The 20555-nt window shown below is 45.2% G+C and overlaps 2 long non-coding RNA genes across 3 annotated transcripts in view; one reads left to right on the top strand and one right to left on the bottom strand.

The window, feature by feature from the left end:
* Positions 1 to 224: 224 nt before the first annotated feature.
* Positions 225 to 17585, top strand: 4933426B08Rik. Its single transcript, XR_003952393.1, has 3 exons — positions 225 to 398; positions 7257 to 8068; positions 11429 to 17585. It is a non-coding gene; the product is annotated as an RIKEN cDNA 4933426B08 gene (long non-coding RNA).
* Positions 1604 to 20555, bottom strand: part of Gm2885 (predicted gene 2885) — a 29634-nt gene continuing 10682 nt past the window's right edge. Inside the window, exons 2-4 of one of the 2 annotated variants that reach the window (NR_165811.1) lie at positions 10215 to 10376; positions 9788 to 9861; positions 1604 to 2905 (exon numbers count right to left, since the gene is read on the bottom strand). This is a non-coding gene — a long non-coding RNA (predicted gene 2885). The remainder of the gene's footprint in view (positions 2906 to 9787; positions 9862 to 10214; positions 10377 to 20555) is intronic. The other variant, NR_165812.1, reaches the window with a different exon arrangement.

Below are 20555 nucleotides of genomic sequence, written 5' to 3' on the forward strand. Positions count from 1 at the left end.
CTTGAGCAGGGTCCCTAAGCAGTCGCTTTTACCACCTAATGCCTGGAGTTATTGCAGCATTGATTAGAATCCATTATTTGAAGTGAATAATATTTGCTAATATCGTACGGCTGGTCACAACATGTGTCAGTGAGTAAATTTGTCACTTCCTCTAATAGATACTAGATAGGCAGCTGTAGAATAAATACCTGAGCTGCTAGGATTTCCCAGAGAAAACAACAGTGGCCAGCAAGCCCCAGAGATGGTTTCTCATCCCCAAGGTTGTGACAGGCTTGTCCCTACTCTGACAGCAGTGAGGTTCTGGTTCTCACTCCCACAGAATGGAATCCTGGCTGGCTCCGTGGGAATGTGAAGGCGGGACAAGCAGGAACTACACACCCTACTGTCTATTCTCAGAGGTGAGATAGGTGTGCATGTGTGTGCATGTGAGTGTATTGTGCTCCTGTGTGTGTGCACCTGCATGTGTGTGTGCATACCTGCATGTGCATGTGTGTGTGTACATGTGTGTGCTTGCATGTGCATGTGTGTGTATGTGTGCTCCTGTGTGTGTATTTGCGTATGTGTGTGTCTGTGTGCTCGTGTGTGTGTGTGTGTGTGTGTGTGAAACTGAGGCAAGAGAACCAGGTATTCTTTTGATGGACTGTGTCTCAGGGTTGTACTGCAAGATGGTACCAAAGTATACTCTCCAGCTCTGCAGCCATCCTGCTCTCTGAGGAGACAGAATTTCTCCTGCAGAAAGAGGTAAGAGATGGATACAGCCTAGCATTTGGAATCAGAAACCTGAGTCTATCGTTGAGTGGCTGGGTGACCTCCACTACAGTCCCTTTCTGTTGAGTGGGGTGATAAAATCTGCCCTATCAGAGAACCCAATGCAAATGCCAGCTGTTAATATTTGTGTTCACTGGTTGCCAACCCTGACGGTACGTTTCCAAAGTGTGCTCAGAGCCCTCTCCAGCTTCACTTCGGTTTTTACTGATACAGCCAGAAGGGGTTGGGTAACCTGCAGATTTATGAATTACTGCTTGAAGAAAGGGGGTTAAGCTCAATGTCCATCTTCCACTGGCCACCCTTAGCTCAGTGTCTGTCCATCTTCCACTAGCCACCCTTAGCTCAATGTCTGTCCATCTGCTACTGGCCACCCTTAGCTCAATGTCTATCTGCTATGGGCCACCCTTACCTCAGTGTCCATCTGCTACAGGCTGCCCTTAGCTGGGCGAGCTTCCTTAATACCCAGGATGCTCACTTCCCTTGAAGGCTTTTCCTTTCCTAAGCACAGACTCTGACCCTACATAGATTCTTCTTACACCTTGGCGAAGACACTTTCCCGTGGTAGCAATGGTCTTATACGGGGGAGGGGGGGCTGAAAAGATAGCTCACCAGTGAGAGTGCTTGCTACCAAGCTGGATCACCTGAGAGTCTCCCTGGGATTTACAGGGTGGAAGAAGAGAACTAACTCCCTTAAGTTGTCCTTGGACTTCCACACATGTTTGGGGTAATTGTATTCCTCCATAAGTAAATGTAATAAAAATGTAGACACACCGGAGGCAAGAATATGGTCCTGGCCACCACAGATTTCCCAAATACTACTATACAGCAAAATAAATACATCTGGAGATGTGGGAAGTTTATTACTGAATTTAAATCTTCCATCCAGTGAAAGGGCTGGGAATCAGATGTACATAAACAACCTGAGAGAGGTCCAAAGTATGATGAGGTCAAAGAATAAAGAGCTGACATTCCTGAGGGCAATAAAGAGTGCACTCCAAGTCCCCTTCTGTTGTGAGAGAGATGCAGCCAGATAAGGAGAAAGGGACAAAGCTTAGGCAAGCAGTTTGGGAGGAAAGCCAGCGCCAGCAGGTCCCTCACATGCTGATGGCGGCCGGCCCTCAGCTTCCAGCCTCCTAGAGCGCCAGCTGTTTGGTGTCTGAAGCAGGAGGATCTCTTGAGCACGGGAGCAGAGAACGGGGTGGTCTATACATGGAGACCTCAATAAAAACAAAAGATAAAATGTCCATGTTCTAACTCCGTGCCTATTTGTTGTGTTTGCATTTTTTCAAGATAAGGGAGAGCCTCATTACAGGGCACGCTGTTATCTGGTCTAGTGAACTACAGAATCTATACAGTCATAACAGAGCATTGTAAAAATGTCCGATTCTAAGTTCAGAAGCTTGAATAATTTGAGCAAAAGTCATCCCATAATTTCATCGATGGGATGATAAGCGCAGAGGCCCTGGGGAGGGAGCATTTCGTTTGTAGATTAAGAAATACCTGAGTCTTCAGTTGTGCTTTGGATGGCATCCAGGGTTGAGTATAACTTTTAGTAGGTTCCCACACTTGTAAAGTTCATAATGTCGCAGTGTCGTATTCAAACTTTGGTGTCAAGGATTGAACATAGGACCTCTTCCATCTTAGGCGAACAATGGACCTGGGAGTTATTTCCCCAGCTCCATGGAGATATTTCAAGTGGACCTGGATACCTCTTATAAAAACTGTTTCAATACATTTTTTTAAGTCATCAAGCCTTATATTGTTCATAACACCAAAGTCTGAAACAAACTAAAGTGAAAATCACAATTTTTGTATTGTCTGCATAACACAGTTGCTTTCAGCTTTGAGAAAGTTGGGTTTTCCATTTGAGCTCCACTCTATCAACTGGGCCACGAAACATCCTTGGCTTCCTTTCCCTTCTTTCTTTCTGTTTTCTCCTTTCCTTCTTCCTTCTCGTCTCTTTCTGTTTATTTAACTTATTTGTTTTTGAGATTGAATCTTACTGTTTTATCTACACCAACCTCCAACTCAAGAACTCAAGCAAGCAAGCCTCCTGTCTAAGTCTTCCAAGTGGTTTCTGGAGTGAATGAGTTGATGCCAAGGCCTGTGCCAGGGTTGCTCCAGTCAAGCTCACTTTCTACATTGAAAGAAAAGGTTAGACCCTTGTGACAGTGATAACAGCATCAATTAAAATACCTCCATCCCCCCACACCCGACCTCCACCCCAGCCCACCCTCTGTCCTGTTACCAAATACTGGAACTGTGAGTACTGCAAATTTGGACAGGACTCAGATGCCTGTGGCCACAGAGAGCCAACAGCTCATTTGAGGTTCTGAGCTCTTCCGCCTTTTGAATATGCAAAGGCTGGTGTTTGTCCCTGCTGAATTCAGGGACTAAGTTTGTGAGGCTTCAAGTTCTGGAAAAATCTAGCAAGAGCCTCCATGATGCACATAGAAAGAAAAGGTTAGACCCTTGTGACAGTGATAACAGCATCAATTAAAATACCTCCATCCCCCCACACCCCCACCACGACCTCCACCCCAGCCCACCCTCCATCCTGTTACCAAATACTGGGACTGTGAGTACTGCAAAGGTTGACAGAAAATGCCAATTCTTTCTTTCTCTCTCTCTCTCTCTCTCTCTCTCTCTCCCCCTCCCTCCTTCCCTCCCTCCCTCCCTCCCTTCCCTCCTTCCTTTCTTTCTTTTTTGGTTTTTCGAGACAGGGTTTCTCTGTGTAGCCCTGTCTGTCCTGGAACTCACGCTGTAGACCAGGCTGGCCTCGAACTCAGGAATCCACCTGCCTCTACCTCCCAAGTGGTGGGATTAAAGGCATGCGCCACCACCACCCAGCGAAAATGCCAATTCTTTTCTTGTAAAAGAAAAACTTGCAGAACAATGGGAAATCATGTGAATTATGAAGTTCTCTGGTAAGGATAAATATTATACTTTGATACCAAACCACACACTGCAAGACTGCAACGGTGACATACAAACCACTCTTGCCTCTGGTATAGAATTTAAAAGTTAAAACACCCCTTGCCACTGCTATGCTGAGCCCTCTGGGGAGTTGCCATGAGCAAGGTTCGCCTTCCTGACAAGAACTTAGCATTGAAGTTAAATGGTTGCAGGTGTGAATGAGGGATGGGATAGGGGATGGAGTGGGGGCTTTGATCTGTTTGTGAATCTCGTGACTTGTGAGTGTGAGGAGATGGTAACTGTGGGCAGCAGAATGACCATGGGCGCAAAGAAACAGCACCATCATGCCAGAAGCCTCTGAAAGAGTCTAAGCAATAGCTGTTCAGCAGGGGAGGCCACATCTCTCCCCCAAGGGCCTGTTTAACTTGGCTTAGAACTGAGTCATGTACATTTTCACATGAAGTTTTTTACTAAATAAACTTTTGTGGTAGTCAAAAAATGAAGTTAAAACACTAGAATATAGCTCTATAAAGGTAAGTTAATAAGTACAGAATAAGAGAATATATAATTTGTGATATGAACAGTAGTGGGGAGGAGCAATATACAGGGACAGAGCCTTTGTATATGATTGAAGTTAAGTAGCTATCAGTTTTATATAAACATACACTGGTAGGATGGTCCAGTGGGTAAAGCTATTTGCCACCAAGCCTAATAAATTGAGTTTGATCCCTGGAACTCATGTGGTAGAAGAACAAAACCAGTCCCTACAAGTTGTTCTCTGACCTCCACAATATGTATCTCCCCATAAACATTTTTTAAAAATTGCCATAAAATGTTTTATATGATTCCCAAGTGTCTTGGTCTAAATGAGGTCTTGGGCATTTGAATACTTGGTATCTAGTTGGTGTTGCTGTTTAGAAAAGCTGTGGTAGTTTGAATAATAATGGCCACCATAAGTTTGCATCTTTGAATACTTGGTCATGAGGGAATGGCACTACTTGAGAAGGATTAGGAGGTGTGGCCTAGTTGGAGTAGGTGTGGCCTTGATGGAGAAAGTGTGTCACTGGAGATGTGCTTTGAGGTTTCAAATGCTTAAGCCAGTCCCAGTGTCTCTCTTTCTCTGCCTGCTCTCTGTGGATCTGAATGTAAAACTCTCAGCTAGTTCTCCAGAACCTGTCTGCCTGCATGCTATCATGTTCCCAACATGATGATAATGGACTATATCTCTGAAACTGTAAGCAAGCCCCAGATGAATGCTTTCGCTTATAAGAGTTGCTATGGTCATGGTGTCTCTTCATTGCAATAGAACACCAACTAAGACAAAGGTTTGGGAAGAGTGGTATTGTTGGAGGTAGTATGTCAATGGGGCTGAGATTTGAGAGTAAAAAGTCTCAACTACTCCTAGTTTGCTCTCTGCTTCCAGCTTACAGTTCAAAATATGAGCCCTTTGTTTCAGATCCAGCCACCATGCCTGCTGGTTGCTACTATGCTTCCCTGCTATGATGGACTCTTAACCCTTTGGAACCATAAGCTCAAATAAACTCCTATAAGCTGCCTTGGTCATGGTGTTTTATCATAGCAATAGAAAAATAGCTAATAAATGATAATAACTTGAGTTTGAGATGATCAAAATGTCCTTTAATACCTAAATGGATTAAATAAATGGGGGGGGGTGAGAAAGAGAAATTGAGAGAGAGAGAGAGAGAGAGAGAGAGAGAGAATATTATTCTTCCTCCCAGCCCCAGGTTCCCATAAATAAGACTCAGACTCAAAATATATTTACAAATGCCTTGGCCATATAGCTAGACTCTTCTCTGACTAGATCATAATTTAAAATAACCATTTATTCTGACTGACCTGCATTTTGCCACGTGGATGGTTACCTGTGTTCAAGTACCATGTGTCCAGCTCATCACATCTTCCCTGAGAGAATCTCCCACACCTGGCACTATCCCAGAATCCTCTCTGCCTCCTGGATATCCTACCTCCTATTTCTTGTCTAAGCCATATACCATCTAATTTGTTATTGACAGGTGCCACATCCATCCAGACACAAGATAGTTTCTCTACACTTCAGACATAGAAAGGAAATGAATTCTGTTACTTCCCAATCCACTTCAGTATCTAACATAGTGAAACTCTCTGATGATTGGTTGTCTACAGGGGCTAGGGGTGTGCAAGAGAAAGGGGCTGATTAATGGTGAATCAATCTTGTAGGATGAAAAGTCCTACAAATCTGGGCAACACAGTATGTGAATGCTGATTCTTGCTGTTAAAATAGTTAAGCTGACACACTAGGATGCTGGGGCGATAGCTCCTCTGGGGAAGTTCTTAGCTTGTTCTGGAGGAACAAGTTTGATTCCAGGATCCACATTTAAAAAGTCAGACCATGGTACCTGGAAGATGGGTAAAGTGTTTGCTTTACACACAGGGACTTGAGTTGATTCCTCAGACCCATGTTTCAAAGCTATGTGTGGTTGGTTGTACACACTTGCAACCCAACCCTGGGGAGAAAAAGACAGGAGGATCCTTGGGGATTATTGGACATTAGCCTAGACCATTTGGTAAGAAATGAGATCCTGTATAAAAAAAGGAAGACAGTGCCCAAGGAACAGCACTCAAGGCTGACCTCTGTAGTTAGGGTTTTACTGCTGTGAACAGACACCATGACCAAGGCAAGTCTTATAAGGACAACATTTAATTGGGGCTGGCTTACAGGTTCAGAGGTTCAGTCCATTATCATCAAGGTGGGATCATGGCAGCATCCAGGCAGGCATGGTGCAGGAGAAGCTGAGAGTTTTGCATCTTTATTTGAAGGCTGCTAGCAGAGTACTGACTCCCAGGCTGCTAGGACAAGGGTATTAAAGCCCACACCTATAGTGACACACCTACTCCAACAAGGCCACACCTCCCAACAGTGCCTCTCCCTGGGCCAAGCTTATACAAACCATCACAACATGCATGCATTCACATGTGCTGATGTGTGCATGTGCACACACACACAGAAATAATTAAGATGATACATTTTGTGTTGTATACTTTTTTACATAAATAAATCATTCCCTAATGTTAATTGTTATTTTCTCTGTCTGATTTTTGCTGTAAAATGCCAAAACAGGCATATTTAATTGCCCTGTGCTTTGGTGGGTGCTAACTACAGACAAGTTTAGATGGACAAGACTTATAACTTACAGATATGAGATTACGCTAAGACCACACTTAAGACACTCATTCTTCCTTGAAGAGAACCAAGGGCCTTAGAAGTGGTTTCAATTGAAAGTGAGTGGCCTCTAAATAGAACACATCTCTCCACTACTGTGAGTAATTGTTCTTGCTGGTATTAACCAGCATTCATTCCAGAGTGTGTCAAACAGAGCCAGCTAAGTGCTTGGAAGGTATTGCTCAACATAGAGAACTGAGAGAGGAGAGACCATTCTCTTCTTTCAAGGAATTTACAATGAATGGGGAAGAGGAGGAGAAAATGGCAAACCACAGAGGTCCTGAGTCCTCATTGCTATGCATGGATGTTCTTGCTTTCCACTGAGCAACATTCTTTCCTTCCTCTGAAATAGTGTTTGCTTTGGACTGTCTACCCGCCAGTCTCTGTCCAAGGACTCTGTGAGCCGAAGAGAAGCTCAGCTCTAATTTTGGACAAGTGATCCAGTTTTGGCCAATGAGAAGGTCAATGGGATCCCTCCTCCACAGACAACGAGCGGCTTTCCTTAGCTATTCCAGAGAGACACACTTCTGTTGTTGTTTTGTTTTTCCAAAGAGACGGTCTCCTAACCAGTAAGCTGTCAGCCTGTTGATGCCAAGAAATGCCATATGGTGGAGAGCTAGCTCAGTTGAACATTAAGCGGGCCTGATGTGTCTCAGGTTGGCCTCTAATCTGCCAAGGGTGGCTCTCGATGCTCCCGCCTCTGCCTTCCATGTATCAGGATTACAGGTCTCTGCCACCATGCCTTGCTTTCTAGGTTTTTCTAAATAACTGCTTTATATGGACACCAAAGCCAAGCAAAAAGTTTAGCTTTTTGTCATAGTTTTCTGACTGGCTACAAACTCTAAACATGCCTTAACCCCTACAAAGTTTAAACATTGTTTAAAAAACAAACAAAAACAACTACAACAAAACCTCCTATTTTTATGGTTTGTTTTTGTAGTTTTAAGAAAGTTAGAAACCAGGGCAGATTCAATCAAGGCAGAACTTAGGGAACTCCAGCTCATCTCTCAATGCCGAAACGAATGTAAAAGACCATCTGTCCAGCACAAGAAGAATTATACCCCGGCAGAGACACTGGTGAGCAGAAGAGAATCGAGGACTCGCGCATGACAAGACCGGGGATGCCATTTGTTCCAGAGCTGCCAGCTCATGTCTTCTTCAAAGGTCAGAAAGACCCAATATCAAATTTATTGTTCTGCTACTGGACAACTGGTAGATTAAGTCTCGTTCTATTTCCTTCTCCTGTTGTAGGCTTTTCTGAGAGGTGGGGAGTTGGGGTAACTGTGTAAGCCATCTATTTTCATTGGTTGTGTGTAGATGATAAGCATTTTGCCCATTCCTCTGCTCCTACCTACTTATCTCGCTGCCTGTAGTCTTTGTTTACACTTATGTGTGTGCTGTGATAGATTGCGAATGCTTCTAGGGCTGGGCCTCTGGACTCATAATTCTTCTTATCCGAGCACAGCAAGCTAAACATTTGGGGTGTCAATTATAGACCTTGTAGAAAGGTGCACTTTTGCAGTCCCTTCAAAGCCTGTGATGGTCGAAGCTGGCTTTAAATACCAACTTGCTAAAATTTAGAAGCACCTAAACAGGGAGGCTCAACTGAAGAATATTCTGCATCAGGTTGGCCTGTGGATAGATATGGGGTGGGAGGATGGGGGTGGGGCTATCCTTCACTGTTGATTGCCATAGGAGGACCTAGCCAGCAAGCAACATTCTTTTGTGGTTTCTGCCTTCAGGTTCATTCTCAAATTCCTGTCCTGGCTTCCATCCGTGATGGACTAACTGTGTCCAAAAGAGTAAGCCAAATAAACCTTTTCCTCTCTTGCTTTTAAAGGCCAGAAGGTTTTATCACAGCAATAGAAACAAAAGCTAGAACAGCGCCATTCAGCAGTCAGTGAATTAAAACGTAAAAACTAAGCCTTTGAAGATCCTTCTTTAGCCTGTAACAGGGAAGTTTGTCACCAGTCAAGTAGGGTCTAGTTACCTAAAAGAAAGGCCTGAGTTTCTTAAAGACAAGTATAAGAGATTTTTGTAGTGAATAGACTATTCAGGAAACATCCAGACAGTGAGTGAAGAAATTTAATTTGCACAGAGAGACTTTCATAATAGTAAACAACTTCGGCCAAGGATGGTGGTGCAAACCTTTAATTCCAGAGCTCTGCAGGCAGAGACAGGTGGATCCCTGTGTTTGAGGACACTCTGGTCTACAGAGAGAGGGAGAGGTCTAGGACAGCCAGGACTACACAGAGAATCCCTGTCTCAACAACAACAACAACAACAACAACAAAAACAACAACAATAAAAGAATTCTGTGAACGTTTTAGAGCTGGGGGCAATGAGCTGGTTCAGTGGGTAAAGAGGCTTTCTGCCTAATGACCCGAGTCCAGCCTCCCAGATCCACATGGTAGAATGAGACACCCAATTTCCCACAAGCCGTCCTCTGACACCTACTATGCACTGTGAAACCGGTGCCTCCCCTCTCTCAAAATAAAAATTTAAACCAAGAAAAGTTTGTTTCTACAATGACACTCATGTATTGACCCTGTCCAAGTTCACCGATACTGTACCTTTTTTTGGCTACTCTAACTCTTGCCTAGAGTCCAGGATCAATATTCCTCTACCCCATCTCATCCTAAGGGCAGGGCAAACATTTTATTTCTCTCTTTATGCTCAGATATACCATGGCATACCATAGCTGCTGAATAAATGAATTCAAACAAACGCAGGATGTGTGGGGTGCTCATTTGCTGGCGTTTCCTGTGACCGAGTAGGCTAGCTAGCTGAAGTATCAGAGATTTGTTCCACCACTCTGGAGTCCAAGATGGACAGCAGTGTCTCTTCCTGAGGGAACGGTCTTTCCCAAGTCTCTCTTCTTACCTTGGAGATGGCTGTCTTCTCCCTGTTTCTTCATGTTCTCTTCCCTCTGTGACTCCAGGTCCAAAGTCATCCTTCTGTGACAGTAGCCATATTGGATTAGAATCACTCTTATGACCTCGCTTTAAACTCCATGAGTTCTAGAAAGACCCCGTCTCTTAACAGGTCGCATTTGGAGGTAAATTGGTAGTAGGACTTTTAGCATAGGCCTAGTGGGGTTTGGTGGTACACTGTTTCATAAGAGGGGTAGGGAGCAGCTATGCACACTGGTGCAGTGGGTACCAGAGGGATCTAGTTAGTAGCAAAAGTTAGCTCCCTGTACGCTACACTCTGGAAAACGGAGAGTGGCCAGAGAATCCCCCCTGACTATGCTCAGAGCTTTGCTCATTTTCTGGAAAAGGCTCAACCAAAATAGAAAGATTTTCCAAACCTTTATGGGTTGAGTTGTATTCTTCAACAAAAAAGCGTCTGAGTGTGGGAGCACATGCCAGTAATCCCAGCACACGAAAGGCCGAAGCAGATCTTTGTGAATTTTTGGCCAGCCTGGACTACATAGCAAACTCCAGAACAGTCAGGACTCCATAGAGAAACCCTGTGGTAAACAAACAAGCAAACGGGCAGACAGACAGACAGACAGACAATCTGATACTTCACAGGGGACCTAAGATTGCAAGAAAATCCCAAGGTGTGACATCACAAAGAAGCTAGGGAATCTGTGTCTTGAGTGCCTAGGGCTGGGAGCGTTCACATTGAGGCTGCTGTTTGTTTACACAGGAGAGCCTTCATTAACCCTCTGATGGAATATGTGCAGACTGGAATGTACAGGCCTCACAGCCTCAACTGACAGTCAGGCCTTGAGACCTTAGGAGAGGACAAGAAAATTGCACACCAGCATCTGTTTTAAAAACAGGGCCAGGCATGGTGGCCAGGCATGGTGGCTCATGCGTTTAATTCCAGTGCTCGGGAGGCACAGGCAGGCAGGGCTCTGTGAGTTTCATCTAGGTCAGCCTGACTCAACAGGCTCAACAAACAACTGGCAACGTCAAAACCAAAACATTAATAGCAGCTGGGGAGATGGCTCAGTGGATAAGAGCATCTTGTGTTGCAATCATGAGGCCTGAGTTCGAATCCTACCACCTACATAAAAAGGCTGAGCATGGCTATCCGTGTCTATTAACCCAGACACTTACTGGTCGGACGACTTAACCAAAGCGGCTGGCTTCTAGTTCAGTGAGAGTTCTCGTCTTGAGGTAATAAGGCGTAGAGCAATAAAGGAAGACATCTGATGCCTACCTATGGTCTCTGCACGCTTATACACAGGCATGCTCACTTGCACACTCACATCCTGCACTCACGTGCACACTCGGGTGTGCACGCACACACGTGACAATGATGACACCATGGTGATAAGAACATCAATTAAAGCTGAAGGTATACTAGTGGTAGAGTTCTTGCCTATCACGAGGAAAAGCACAGCAAAGAGATCATAAATGGGTGGGGAAGGTCATTTAATCTCAGGGAATAGTGAACTCTTCCTGAATCTAAAACTGCCTACTCGGCTAGCTTGGAAGTCATGCTTTCTTTAATGTTCAGTTGCTGGGCCTGATGGCTGAACCACTAACGTGCATTTTCTCTCCATCACAGCCCCTGCTAAAAGCTGAAGCCCTCTGAGGTAGGAAGCTGTGCACTGCCCGGCTGGCAGTTTCTGCCTCCTACGGATATCTGCGGGGCCACTCAGCCGAGTGTGAGACTTCGTGGAAAGAGAAGATGAGTGGAATTTCCCAGGCTTGGAAGGGTTAAGGCCTGAGTCAACCTACAGCAAATAGCACACCCAGTGTGAGGTTCACGGGGTGAAGCAAGTTATCTGTGACTCACATCGCTGGATACACTCTGTTCTATAGAATGTTGGTTAGCAACTTGCTAGCAAACATCGTATCCAATGGCTGTTACCTATAACATTGTAAAGGGAGAGGCGGCCTACTCATTTTGACTTAGCACCAGGTGATGATGTGTATGTCATACCCAAAGGGACTTGGGCTTTGACTCTGAATAGGATCCCAGTTTATGGTGGGATTCCACTCTCACACCAAGCAAGGAAGCCAGAGGAAGGACTCTTCCCCTTGCCCCCAGGCTGAAGAGCAAAGTGTGAAACCACCCAACAGTCTTTGGAAACAGGAAAAAGACAGAGAAAGGAATCCAGCCCAAAGGTCCTCCTTCCTGGTTATGCCTTGGCTTTTCCAGAGGCCCTGTGTGACTGCGCGCTGAGAAACTCGCAGGATATTGTGCTGGTTGGTGCTTTAAACTAAAACCTAACAGCAGCCACAGATCCAATTAAAAGAGCTTCCTTAGTACTTGTAAGTTAACAGGAATGGGCCTGTAAGAGGGTGGGGCAGTGCGACTCTGGCTGGAAACTAGGTGTGATGAGTCCCTGTTTGGTTGCTAGGTGATGGGTTTTATGTGGCAACAATTCCTTTCCTCTAAAGAACTAGAGTGCTCATTCTGCTTAATGAAAGCGGAGTGCTTTTTCTTGGTACAAGAAGTACATGCAGTTTACACGAATTTTCGATAGTAAACAGGGTCTATGAAAGGGAATACTATTCTATTCTTGAATTCTTCTGTTTGATTCACATCACCACCATAGAAATTATCTGCTAGAGGAGACAGGCTACCTCTTCCCCCTTGTTTGTCTTGTCTGGCTGTGGCCTGCATGGGATACATTTTTCTCCGAGCTTTTAAATCACCGCATCTGCATTGCCTTGAGCCTCTCGACAGTGAGGGCGAGCTTATCTTAGGAGGTGACAGTGAAGCCCCTCACCCTGGGATCAGGGTGCGTGTACTTCTTGTACCATGACTCAGAGTCACTTAGGAAGAGGGAACCTCAGCTGGGAAGTGTTCCCACCAGACTGGCCTAACAGCAATCTGTGGGGCATTTTTCTTGATTAATGATTGGTGTGGGAAGGTCCAGCTCACTGTGGGTGGTGCCACCCCAGGCTGGTGGTCCTGCATGCTATAAGCAAGCAGATTGAGCAAGCCATTAAGCAGCACTCCTCCATGGCCTCTGCATCGGCTTCTGCCTCCATGTTCCTGCCCTGATTTCCTTGACAATGGATTTATAAACTATAAGATGAAACAAATCCTTTCCACCCTAAGTTGCTTTTGGTCATGGTGTTTCATCACAGCAATGGGAACCCTAACTAAGACCAGCCTACAGAGATAATGTGTGTTTGCCTAAGGGTATCCAAAGGAGTCTGTTCAAAACACTGGAGCCATTCCTACTTTAGGAGAACTTTGTGGCTTAGAGTTTAATTGTATTAGTGCTATGTGCTCTAGGTTAGGGTTACATCACTAAACATAAACCGTACTCTTGACGAAAACCACTTTACAGTTTCATTTACAGAAAGGAACTAAGGGAAGAAACATAGTTAAGACAACTCTTATTATTTTCACTTAATCTTTAAACTTTAAGCTTGGCTTAATCTTTAAACCTTGTAATTTACATCCTTTGAGGAATGTAACTTTGAAAGCCCCAGGATCAGAGGGGTGAGATGGATCAGGAAATAATGGCTCTTGCCGCTAACCCCAGAGACCTGAGTTTCATCCCCAAGTCCCATATATAGTGTGGAAGGAGGGATCTGTGTTCTGCAAGTTGTCCTCTGACCTCCACATGTGGCAGGGCTGTACTCAAGCATACACACAACTAACTATGTAAGTAAACAAATAAAGGTAACTAAATACCTAATAGATAATTTAATTTAGAAGAATGAAACACCACAATAAATTACAGCCATCATAAAGACACCTAAGCATGACTCTCTTGAAGCTCACACCCATTTCTTGGGGTTGTTTATTATCCATTCCCTATGTGTCACCCTGTCTAAACAATAAATTCTCTTATCTTTTTCTGAGTGAAGGTCCCTAAGGGGGATGGGGACTCTTCAAGCTGCTGGTATCTGTGCTGGGCTATGTCTCTCTGCTGCCACTAATTTCTTCTCTTGTTGCTTTTAAATTATATTTATTTGTTTGTTTGTTTATATATTTATTTCATGTGTGTCCATATGTGTATGTGCTTGTTTATTTTGTGTGCATTTGTGTGTGTGGTTATTTATTTATTATGTGTGTATATTTATTTATTCTGTGTGTGTTCGGGTGTATAGTTATTTATTCATTTATTTCTTCCTTTATGCTGTATGTGTTTGAGTGTGTATTTATTTTTTAATTTATTTTGTGTGTGACTGTGTAACTATCTATCTATCTATCTATCATCTATCTATGTGTGTTTGTGACTATCTATCTATCTATCTATCTATCTATCTATCTATCTACCTACCTATCTACCTACTTATCTATGTTGGTTGTGTTCACGTGTGCAGCAGAGGATAATTTGCAGGCATGCATCCTCTCCACCTACCACATAGTTCCAGGGATTGGATTCACATCGCCAGCCTTGGCATCCTCTCTCACTGAACCATCTCTTGGACCCTCTTTGATGATTTTTATCTCAGTATAAAATGGTACATACTATTGTTAATCTCTGTACTACATCTTCAAGTCCTTACAACCTTAACATCCTCTAACATAGCAGTTGGCACATAGAGAGGTGGTATAATTATTGGAGAACTGAAAGAGAGGAAGCACAAATGATTGGTATGATGTGTGTGTTCCAGTTCCAAGGATTTGTTTTAACTGATCCGAGACTCTGAGTGGGTGATTGGTATTACAAGAAGACAAATCTTTCCACAGACTTAACTTAGGGTCCTGTCTTACTCTGCCTTCATGAAACTATACATTTAAATAGAAATATCAGTAGAAACATCTCAGGTATTCAGAACATGGATATCTTCTTAGGTTTAGGTTTATGAAATTAATTTGTAAGTAGGAAGTTTTAGGCTATGGATATATTGCAGTGATAGACTACCTACTCAGCTAACGTGCAAGCCCTGGGCTCCATTCCCAGCACCACACACACATAAGGGAAGCATGCAGGCCCCCAAGCCAGTCCATAGGGTCGCCATCTTTCCCTCAGGCCCTGTGTGTGTTTCCTGGAGCAGAGCTTAGCCACTCTGCTCATCATCTGGAAAGATGTCAGCAGAGCAGGAAGGAAGATGTGAGCAGCTCTTACTTCCTTTCCACTGTGTAGGGAAATCTGTGGATGAACTTTGCCTTCTGGGCCTCAGAGAATGAAAATACATGCTCTGACAGGGTATTGGTGGACTATGGGACTTGGGTTTATATCTCCCAAGAGTGAAGGTTAACAGTCATAGAGGGTTCTAAGCTCTTTCCTGAATCCTTCTGACTCTCACTACGTACCACAGGGTGTGTGTGTGTGCTTCTACTATATTTTTATAGATGAAGAACAAATAATAAGTTCTTATAGACACTGTATGTGGTAGCTGAGTTTGGGTTCTAGACTGGCAAGGTTCAGAATTTAAATTCCTAACACTTTTAGGACTTTGCCTCTCCAATCAAGAAGGAAAAAGGAGTGCTGACTCAGAATGGTCATCAAGACACCGCCTTTTGTAAGTGTGCTCTCCTTGGCTTTGTCCAGGGATGAGCCTGATGGTTCACATGACCCCAAGGCTCAAAGGTCTTGCAACCACAAGGCAGCGCAGATGCCCAGCTCAGCCCCAGAACTCACCTTGTCTTGATCTGAAATGGTACCAAGGTGGATATTACCTTCTCTGGGCTTGACTTGAGACCCACCCCTGCATACTCATATCCTCAAAGCCAGGGATTGAACTTCATCAGGGGCCATAAAAGGTACTGTGAAGCCAACTGTACCAACCAAGAGTCCAGCTCCTGGAAGGGCAAGCCTGGGGCTGCACCCGGGGAGAGGAACTGGCAATCATTAAAGGGAGCATTCTATTCTCTGCCCTTGCTGAAGACTGCCAGAAATACAGAAGATCCTACTGCAAGGGAAGGAGGGGGTGGGGCGTTGGAGGCATGGGGGACTGGGGGACTGGGGGATTGGGGAGTGTTCAGGCACATAATACATCCCCCCAAAACACACACACTTACACACATCATTAACAGTACAGCACACTCTCTCTACAGGTGCACTCTGTATATCACACACTCACACACTCTATGCCCCCCATCACTTTCCTTTATCAGCAAACCCTTCTGGAGGCATGGACACCAGCATTCCAGAGAGAGCACAACTCGCTCCCCTGCCTGCAGAAGGCCTAACTCCCACACTAAATCACAGCAACTGCCAAAGAGCAGTCGGTGGGCCCCACCCTTCTCGCAGGAAGTGAGAAAGAGCAAATAGCTAGTTTTTCTTTAAGAGCTGGTGCACAAGTTAAATAAGTGATTAAAGGAGAGAGAGAGAGAGAGAGAGAGAGAGAGAGAGAGAGAGAGAGCTGTTTAAGAGGTAGTGACAGCTCTGGAGAAGCACAATGGGGCAGGGACCAGGCAGCAGCCTGGCAGAGACCACAGGATTCCCATAAAGTCTTTTATACAAAGCTCTGAAATTCCAGAGCCCGCAGGAGGTGGCTCCCTCTTCGGTTCAGTGGGGCTGTGCTGCCAAGAATGTACTGCGCCTTCAGTGCCCCTGGGACACCTGAGCTGTGGGTCAAGAAGGTTGGCCTTAGGGAAGATTCCAGGATAAGGCCTGGGCTCCTTTGGCATTAAGAAAATCAGAGTGTGACATCTTCCATGAACCTGGGGTTGTACTTCAGAGGGCCCCGGCCATAAACAAAAATAATAATAAAAAAAAAAAAAAAAAAAAAGGCTGGTCTCTGAGCTGTGCCTTCAGGACATAGAGTAAAGTGGAACCTGAGAGGCCTGGTTGACAGCATGCCACCATCTATGTAGCTGGGATCTATCACTCTGAGGGTGGGGACCTCCTGCTGCTCTAGCCAGTGTGCAATCATGGAACACTTGGGATTCACAGAAAAAGAACTTCCACTTAGGGTTCCTTAAAAACAAAAGCAAGCAAACAAACAGAACCCAAGAAGCTACAAGCAGATGGTTTCAGAACCAGAGGATTGGTAGTTCAGGGCTCTGGTGTATAGGAAAACGGACTTCTGTGTATGAGGTGTGTCGGTCCTTTCTGGAGTCCTGTTAAAATGTGGGTTTCAGGGCTGGGGAGATGGCTTATGCAGTAAACTGCTTGTTGGGCAAGCATGAGAACCAGAACATGAGCCCCAGAACCTGTGTGAAAAGCGACATTCAATACCATGGGTCTGCAACTCCAGGGGCTGGGGAAGTGGGGACAGCGGGATCTATAGGGCTCAGCCAGCCTAGTCTAATGGGCTAGCTCTAGGTAAATGTGAAAGGCCATGTCTTAAGACACAAGGCAGAGGGGATGGAGAGATGGCTTAGTAGTTAAGACGTTGCTCTAACAGAAGACCTGAGTTAGGTTTCTAGCACCTATGTTGGCTGGCTCACAACTGCCTGTAATTCCAGCTCCAGGGGATCTAACACCTCTGGCCTCTGGGTGCATCTACACACACACACACACACACACACACACACACACACACACACACACAAACATTTATCCCAACTCTCAGGAGGCAGATGCAAGCAAATACAGATTTTGAGGCAGGGACATAGTGCGATCCTGTCTTAAAACATCAATAGTAACACAAATATTTAAGGAACAAAATGGACAACAATTGAAGAAGATATTGGAGACTGACCTGTGGCCTCCATACACACGCGTACACATGTACACATACATGTCGTACATACCAAGATATATGTATTTCACAAAGGGTCTAGTAACTCCATCATGCAATGCCAAGGCTTTGAGCCTTGGACTCGTCTTTGAGTATCAAAGGGCTCAAGGAGGACCGGGGAGGGTTTGATCAGTGAGTGCTGCGGTGCCTGGGAAGGCTTCCACAGGAGGGGTTGTATTGTACCCTGCTATAAGACTGTATTACGAGGGCTGGAGAGATGGCTATCCTGTGTAGTAGGTTTGAGGCCAACTTGAGCTGCCTGAGACACTGCCTTAAAAAACAAAATCAAAACAAATCAACCAACCAATACACACAGAACAAAAGGCCACAAAACAATCTAAGTTGCTCTGTCCTGGACAGGACTCCTTAGCGGTGAGCTATCTAATGTCTTTTCCCAGCTTGACCCCTCTGCAAGACAGCAAGAACCAGCTAGCTTCATGACTAGGGTGCTGAGGGGCTGGCAACAGAAGGGCAGGCAGACAGACGCAATCTCACAAACATCCCCTCTGACAGATAACCAGCCCAGAAGGTATCAGGCAACACCGAGTACCAGCTGGGCCCTGCCGGGGAGGAGCAGCCAGACTGTTGAAGGCATGACAGGAATCTAAACAGAAGTGACTTATTTCCCCAACTTGCTGGCATGTTTTCATCCCTACATTTTTCTTCCTGTTCAGGAGGGCAAGGCAAATGATCTTTCGGTCACTTGGCAATGTTCCATATTTTTTTTTAAATGTATTTGTACCTGAAACTGTGAGTCTGTTGGGTGGATGGCAGTGTCCAAAGTTTCTCCTTCTTTTATTCCTTGATTGTATGTGTGTGCACGTGGAGGTTAGAGGTTAACCTTGGATGTCCTGCCTTGGGGGCCATTCACCTGTTTATTTTAATTGTTGATATTTATTTTGATGTTGAAAACCAAATAGGTAATATAATGCTTAATAGGTTTTAAATTTTTGATGGATGTAAAAATAAAAGTACAAATTATATTTTGTTAAGTTTTTTAAATGTTATACTTTAATTATAATATATATGCATATATATATTTGTTTTGCTTTGTTTTGTTTTTGAGGACAGGGTCTCTCTACATATTCCTGACTGTTCTGGAACTCATTATGGAATCCAGCCTGGCTTTGAACTAACAGAGATCCACCTTCCTCTGCCTTCTGGGTGCTAGAATTAAGGGTGTGCATAACCACTCCTGGATTTAGTTATTTTATTGTTTGAGATTGTAATATAATTTCCTGTTTCCCTTTCTTGTCCCCAAACCCTCCTTGCTCCATATCTCCTCTTGTTCTCTCTCAAATTCATGCCCTCTTTATTAATTGTTGTTGGGTGTGCGTACATGTGCGCGCGTGTGTGTGTGTGTGTGTGTGCGTGTGTGTGTGTGCATGTGCGTGTGTGTGTGCGTGCGTGTGTGTGTGTGTGTGTAAGTGTGCATTTACAGCTTGCCCAGTCTGTATAACACTGTATGTGTGTTTCAGGGCTGACCATCTGGTGCTGGATACCCAATTGCTCTCTTGCCTGGGGAAGACTTGTTTCCCCTCATTTCAGCGTCCCTTAGTTCTCCGTGTAGGATGGAAACCTTAATGCACCTTGTCCTTTGAGATAGACGCTTGCTGGAACCTGGGACTCCCTGATTTGGTTAAGCTAGCTGGCCAGGGAGTCCCAGGGCTCCTCCTGTCACTATCCCCCCAGCACTTGGATGGCGGGCATGCACCATCATGTCTGGCTTTTGACAGGGGCTCTGGGGATGGAACGCAAGCCCTCATGCTTGAGCTTTGCTGATACTTTGATCACTGTGCTATCTCTCTACTTGATGCTCCTGTTCTTTATCTGACCCCTTTCAGTAACTGGCCAGGCACACTGAGGTTTCCCAAGTGTAAGACAGACAGAGTAACTGGAGCAACCTACACTCTTCCCTGCTGAGCACAGAGCCCTACCCTCTGTCAGTGGTTGTTCCTGGTCTGGTGCCTTCCTAGAGAGCCCCACACCTGCCTCACCCTCCTGGGGAGTCCTGCCTAAGAGAGCACTCCCTGTACACACTCCCACAGTAGCTTCAGAAAACAAAGTTTATTGGGGCCCCTCCCACCTGTGAACTTCCTCATCTCTAGTCCCTCAAGACTTATACCCTAAAACTATGTCATCTCACTGAAGGAAGGGGATTCCCTCGGTTCCTCCTCTCACCCAGAGTGTGGTGATACATTTAGCAAACCACAAGGGACTGGCAATCTGTAAATAGAAGACCTATTGCTACTGTCAGTGTCTTTAGGGTGACCAATAGAAATAACAGAGAGCCAGACACAGCAGACACAGCACCGTGTGCTGGGTTCATAGGCTTGAGCAGGATGTGACTCCTGCCTCTGGCGGCCTTCTGATCACTCTGAAATGATCGGCAGGGAGCATATCACAGAAAGGGTGTTGGAACTGAGAGTGGGAGCAGAGGACTCTGCTCCCAGAGAGGGCCTAAGGGACAGGCTATGAGAAGGGAGAAAGCAAGAAGGTGACTTGAGCTGCTCTCTCCAGAGAGAGACGAGAGGAAGGGACATCATGGAAGAGGAGATCTTGTGAAGGTAGAGAGGTGAGAAGAACAAGACCTCCTTGGGGCGTGGCATGGTCTAGCTTGGCTGGAATGGAGATGAGAGGGAAGACTGAAGGAAAAGGTACAATGGGGTCAGCTGGGGAACGTCCATCACTTGGCAGCACACAACCACAAAAGAACAAGAGCACCAGGAACTAATGGGCCAGTTGTCTTTGTGGGCCACGGTGACACCAGCAATAGGAACTGAGGCAGGATCTGAAGGGGGCTATGATCAGGAAACATCAGGGCAAGAGTTCAGGGACTCCCTGGAGGGAATTTATGGAACGCCCAGATCAGTGGCACCACCCACCCAAGTGTGTCATCCACTGGGGGTCATAGGTGATACTCGCCACTGTACAGATAAAGGAACCACTGCTCTCAATGCTTGATAAGCCATTCATCTTGCTACCCTCTCCCAAGTGACTGCACAGGCTCCAGTGTGAAGTCCACCGCTCTTTCCACGGTTTTACTCTTGACTCTGTGTTCTCTGCATGTGTAACATGATCCCCTAATC

Source organism: Mus musculus, chromosome 17 (assembly GCF_000001635.26).
Source record: "Mus musculus strain C57BL/6J chromosome 17, GRCm38.p6 C57BL/6J".
Lineage (NCBI taxonomy): Eukaryota > Metazoa > Chordata > Mammalia > Rodentia > Muridae > Mus > Mus musculus.